Below are 6,567 nucleotides of genomic sequence, written 5' to 3'. Positions count from 1 at the left end.
GTCATTCCTGCCCCATTTCTATCTCATAGTTGTGTTGTGAGAAACAGCATAAAACGGTTGAGATTCTACACGTGGCAGCACTTTTTGAACTGTAAGCACTATTTAAGAGTAAAATAAGATTAGTTTCATTAAGTCAAAATTGGCCGCTCACAGAGCAGTGACTTGGAATAGAGACGGTCACTGCCTGTTTCTAAGCCAGTCTATGTTGGAATTGGTTGTTAATTAGCTTCTCAACTTCTGTGAAAGGAATATACTGCCTTGTTCCAGATGGCAGGATAATTCTTCACCAGGGGAGAGACGAAGGATTCTCCGGGAAAATGCTCTCCCCTCTCCAGCAAGGCTCTCACTGGATCAGTTATGCTAAGATGGATGCAGATATGTGAGTCTCCATCTGCCATCACCTGAGCTTTTGAGGAAAAAAAAAAAAAGCAAGCTTTTATAAACTTCCTTTTCAAAGTCTGGATTGGATCAATTAGTACTTAATCTGCCTGTGCCAAATCAAGAAAAATTGGTGAGTGGTAAGTTGAGTGTTTCCTTTCTTCTGTTGAGCTGTTTTGGGTCTCAGTTTCAGACATGGCCAAGGAAGAAAGTCTGAGCTGGTGACAACAGGAAAGGAGTTGTTTGGGAGGAAGCTAAAGAGGGCTGCTTTCAGGGGCACGGCTCTGGAACCTGACCTCTCTATTGGGTCAGAATCCGTTTGCCTCCAAACTCTAGATGTTCTTTTCTCCTCCAGTTTAATAATGATTGTATGAGTTTGCTGAGGCTGCCATAACAAATCGCCAATAAACTGTGGCTTGAAACAATAGAGATTTATTCTCTCACAGCTCTGGAAGCGAAAATTCTACACTTGATCTTAGCCAAAAGGCCGAGAAGTGATGGAAGCTAAAATTCTAAAATTGAAGTGTTGGCAGGGCCACATTCCCTCTGGAGGCTCTAGGGGAACATCCATTCCTTGCCTCTTCCAGCTTCTGGGGCCTGCCGTGGCCTTCCTGGGTTTGTGGCTGCATCCCTCTCCTCTCTGACTTGGCGTTACTTCGCTTTCTCTTCTAGGTGCCTGTCAAATTTCCCTCTGCCTCACTCTTATAAAGGACATTGGTTATTGGATACAGGGCCCACCGGATAATCCAGGTTGATCTCCTCATCTCAAGATCCTCAACTTACATCTGGAAAGTCTTTTTCAAATAAGGTCATCTTCAAAGGTTCTGAGGATTAGGACGCGGACAAATCTTTCTGGGGGTTATCATTCAACAAACTATAATAATTTTGGAAGTCTAGGATTTTCCTGGTGGCGCAGTGGTTAAGGATCTCCCTGCCAATGCAGGGGACATGGGTTTGAGCCCTGGTCTGGGAAGATCCCACATGCCGCGCAGCAACTAAGCCCGTGAGCCATGGCCGCTGAGCCTGCGCTCTAGAGCCCGTGAGTCACAACTACTGAGCTTGCGTGTCACAACTATTGAAGCCCACGTGCCTAGAGCCCATGCTCCGCAACAAGAGAAGCCACCACAATGAGAAGCCCGCACACCTCAACGAAGAGTAGGCCCTGCTCACCATGACTAGAGAAAGCCCGCTCGCAGCAATGAAAACCCAATGCAGCCAAAAATAAATAAATGAAATAAATTTAAAAAAATCTTTAATGAGGTATATAAATGAGGTATATAAATCAATACACTCTTTGAGTGTACAGTATGACTGTTTTACTTTATTTAAGAAATATTTGAGTATCTACAGTGTGCCGAAATTGTTTTAAGGCCTTTAATCAATAAAAGTGCAGATGCCTCTGACCTGGTAGTTTTACTGATTGGAAATTTCCCTGTATATATGCTTACAAAAGATCTACAAAAAGTTTTTTTTTAGATGGTAGCTGATGGTAGCATTGTGTGTAAGAGAAAAACAACCGGAATAATATCAAAGTGTCCATTCATCAGGGATTAGTTGGAAAATCACACTGAGTTCATATTCTTATTATGGAATGTACGATGTGGCTATTAAAAAGAATTAGGCATATATTGATATGGAAGATACATTAAGTGATAAAGTTTGGCAAACTACAGAATCCTTATTAATATACATAAATAAAAATCAGCATCTGTATAGATACGTATGTTGGTATATGCATAAACTTTAAGGGGCAGTGAGAAATCACAGGGAACTAAATAGTGATTATCTTTTTAGAGAAATTCTGGGGCAGGGAAATGCAGAGGGTGAAGGAAGTATTTTACTTTTCATAGTTTTATGAACCACTGAATTTTCTAAACTTATACATGTGTTATTTTTATTTTTTAATAATGTAAGTAGAATTTATCTGGTGTTGAGAATTTAGGACATTCATTTCTTATTACCTAATTGTGATGTTTTATAAGAAGTCCGACGCTTTTCTTTCATATCAACTTGAAGCTAGGATCAGATCTTTCTACAGCTTGGTATATTTTCTTCCTTGATTTGTATAATTATTGTTGCTCTTCCATCTGCCTTTTTTTCTCCTTGTGACATTGATTATTCTCCTGTTAGGTCTCCAGGATTTAGCAGTTAAATCTCTATCTTTTCCGCTCGTGATTTCTAACACACTGAATTATTGCTCTGCTGTTTCACAGATTTCTTTTACTTGATGTTTGTCACTAATTTGGGTCTCACAGGTGACCACTCATTGTTGAAGTTGTCCATTTTAGTAGAGGTCTGTTCTGAATATTTTATTCTTCAAGGTTCCTGGTTCCCATAGGCTCTTGGGCCCCTTGGGCTTCTTGTCATTTTTGTCTGTCTGCTTTGGGGCTGAGGTCGAGTTGCTATGGACTTTTCTGAGGCAGTGGTGGAGCCACTGCTGTTTCTCCTGGGTAGGCTGATGGTACAGCAGAAGCAGGCATTCAGACCCCTCGTGACAATGGGGCTTCCCTTGGCTTCTCAGTTGCAGGGACAGAGGACCTTCTCTCAGACTCTCTCAGTGCTTCTGCAGGTCTATGGGGGTCAGGGAGACATGACATCTCTATATTGGTTAATGTCCTATTCTCTCTGGTGGGAGAAGGGGGTGTCCAGTGAGCTTGAGCTCCAAAAGTGAGATCTTCCCTTTCAGGTCCATGCAATGAGGCTCTCTTGTGCTGGTCCTGTGGTTCTCTTCTGGTCTGAAGGGGAGAAAATCTTGGCAGACTTTCAATCACTTCCTCCATGCCTTATCTACACACCACCTGGAGCTGCCCCACCCAGTCGAGCCCAGCCTGAAGCAAGAACCACAGCCAATCTACAGATGCATGAGTCCAGCTCAAGTGAGCAGAAGTGCCCAGCTGTGGCCAGCATAGATAACCTAACCTTTAGCTGACCCTCAAGCATGTGAACTACAACAATAAATGAGACTTGTTCAAAGCCACTGGTTTGTTACATAGCAACAGCTAACTGATACCAGAAAGGAGGTGGGATGCTGTCTTTTATATTTCTATTTCAAAAAGAGTCAACAAGTAAGTGTTGCTAAAAAACAAAAAAAAACGGAGACCAAAGAAAATATTTAACAGGTGGAAAAAAGAGATCTGATATAACTTGCACTAAGAGAAGTTGTAGAACCTCAGAGTTAAAAATACCGGACTGTATTTTGCTTGAAGATAGGGGGCTGTGTCCTACCCAAAGTTCCATTCCATAGCCCCTGGCCCAAGAGACGGGCCCAACATTTATTAAATAAATAACTTCTGAAATACTCCCAGTCAAATCCTTATCTGAGAGACTAACTGAGAAAAGTTTTCCCTACAGTATTTCCATTCTTGGTCCTGGGTCTGGCTTAACCATCTTCATGACGGGGTGCTCACTACCTACCAGACAGCTATTTCCTTTGTGGGATAACAATAATTATTAGAAATATTTTGTTGAAGCAAACAAGAAATCTAGTTGACAGCGTGAAATCTAAACTCAACAATTCAAAAACATGAGCTCTTCCCTCCTTAAGACACCCCCTTGGATGAAACGGGCATATTTTCACGGGCTGGTAAACAAGCTTCTATGGATCGGAACATCTGCATAATAGTTTCCACTTATCATTGTTACCTTAAATTCTATCCAGCTCCAAAATTACACTCTTCATCTGTAATAAATGATCTACCTTCAGTTGGAAAAAGCAAAACGATCCCTTTTGTATTAAAATTACCTAAGAATGTAATTAACGGCATCTCATTTTGTTAGCTCTGACGGCATCTCATTTTGTTAGCTCATCATCTTAACTCTCTGGAAGTCTTTAAATAGGAAAAATTGGCACTTTTATTGTGTTCTTGATGTATTGCAAACATTGCTTACTAGTACACACGGTTACAGTCCAGACTCTCCATTGGATCGAAAACAAATTTGTGTTTATCGTAGTGAAAAATAACGTTAGATTTAAACAGCTCCTATTTAATGTTACGAGGTATCTTAACATTCACCAACCTGCCTGATTGTAGGTAAGGCTCAAGGACAAAGATTATTAGTTGAGTTCTCTCTCTCACTCATCCTTTTAGAATAAGTCAATATGAAAGTCTCTATTCAATTTATATTAAGTGATCAATAAAATATCTAATGCACAGTGCTTGAGAAAAGTCCACAATTGTATTTATTATAATAATAATTACTAGCCAGTAGTACTGTGACTGTTCTTAGCTTTGCGAGCTTTCTAGATCATCACACAATATACTGGATCCTCAAACTCTTCCCTAACAGCACATTCACTCGCTCCTTCCCAGACAAAACTGGGTTGTTTTCATCTAGTCCAAGAACTAACATAACTATGGCAATAAACCTTCTTGGCTGCCTTCTGAGGTCAAAAGCTAGTGGAGGCTTGGCGGAGAGGGTCAGGTAGAATCCCAAAGGCTCTGTCATTATAGTTCTGGGCTCTCCTAGCTCAGGCTGTAGAGACTGAAGAAACCCGTGGGCTGATGGCACAAACAATTAACTGGGTAAAAGCCAAATCCAGCAGGCAAGAAGTGCAAGCCTGATGACGTAGGGGTTAAAATCATCCATTACTTATGGCTTGCTCTCCACTGTTGTGCTCCAGCATCAAGCCCCATGCATGGCACACAGTGGGTACTTAGTAAGTGAAAATGGAATAAACGAAGGAAGGTGAGACTGCTTATCAGAAACCAGAGGAATGTTTCCATTTTCAATCTGGGCAAACTGATAGTTAACCACATGGCAGGCAGGCTGCATTCCCCTTTGGACTGGTATGCTTTTGGGTTTTCTTCCAGATCCAGTCTATTTTGGGCTATCATCATGATATTGCAATTACAGGCCTTACCCATTGCCCCTGTTACTAATGCAGGGTTGCCCAGTATCTGGCACAGATGCTGCTGTTCTGCACATGGACCATGACAGACATTGCTAATGGATTGCTGCACCGCCTTTTTGTTGAGTGTGTACGCACCCTGCGGCAGACACGGAGTTGCGGCATCCAGATTCCCTTTCAAGGAAATATTTGCTGTTCAGCTGCAAGGAGTATGGTCAGCAGACGCTCTAGCTGTTAGCACCTCTGAGGTCAGCTTCAGCTGCAGTGTCCCCTGCCTGGAAGGCTTCCCAGGGCAGCCTTCACCTAGTGACTGAGCCTGGTAGGTGGGTGAGGCGGGGGCGTGGGGTGTGGGGTGTGGCGAACGGTGGTCATAAAGGCCCAGCCATTCCAGGGCACTGTTGAACAACTCTAATGGAAAATGCCAGCTCCAGAGCCCTGCTCATCTACAACCTGAAGTTGGCTGATGCTTTGTCAGCCTTGCTTTGTGCTTTGTTTTCTCCCTGTACCCAATACTGCTTCTCTCCCCTTCTCTTTAGGTGTTGATCCTTAATAAACACCTCATACTCCAGACTCCCAAGGTTTCAGGGTCTGCCTCCGGAGAACCCAACATGGCAGCCCCTGCCACTAGACTGGGGCTGGCATGTGGAATTAAGTCCATTTTCCATGCCTGTCCTTCCTAAGGCCAGTGCTCACCGATAGTGATACAATCAAGATACTCAGAACATTCCAATAATTCCTAAAAATAGACAAGCCCAAATCCTTCTTTGGCCTGCAGGCCACAGAGGATACAGCCAGTTTTGCTGCTTTGACGCATTGCAGCAAAGACTCATGCCTTCCTTCAAACCATGCAAATAATGTCCTTGGTTGTCTAAGAGAGGGTTTCTCAATTGTGGCACCATTGACATTAGGGGCTGGGTAATTCTTCGTCGTTGGGGGCTTTCCTGTGCATTGTAGGATGTTTAGCAGCATCCCTGGCCTCACCCACTAAATGTCAGCAATACCCACCTCCCACCAGTGGTGGTGACAACTCAGTGTCTTCAGACATTGTCAAATGGCTCCTAGGGGGCACAATCTACCTGCTTGAGAACCACTGGTCTCAGAGTTCTGTCTGGGGAGCTAGTCTCCAGGTAAGGGACATGAAACCCTGAGCATGTTTCAAAACACTCCTTCTCTGGGCTTCCCTGGTAGCGCAGTGGTTAAAAGTCCGCCTGCCAATGCAGGGTACATGGATTCGAGCCCTGGTCCGGGAGGCTCCCACATGCCGCGGAGCAACTAAGCCTGTGCACCACAGCTACTGAGCCTGCCCTCTAGAGCCCGTGAGCCACAACTACTGAGCCCGC

General features: G+C 43.5%; 1 pseudogene; it reads right to left on the bottom strand.

Moving 5' to 3' along the window:
• Window positions 1-738: 738 nt before the first annotated feature.
• Window positions 739-877, bottom strand: LOC132433012 (U2 spliceosomal RNA; annotated as a pseudogene).
• Window positions 878-6,567: the final 5,690 nt, after the last annotated feature.

Source organism: Delphinus delphis, chromosome 10 (assembly GCF_949987515.2).
Source record: "Delphinus delphis chromosome 10, mDelDel1.2, whole genome shotgun sequence".
NCBI lineage: Eukaryota > Metazoa > Chordata > Mammalia > Artiodactyla > Delphinidae > Delphinus > Delphinus delphis.
The sequence above is the reverse complement of the archived record's forward strand: the minus strand, read 5'-3'. Positions and strand labels throughout refer to the sequence as shown.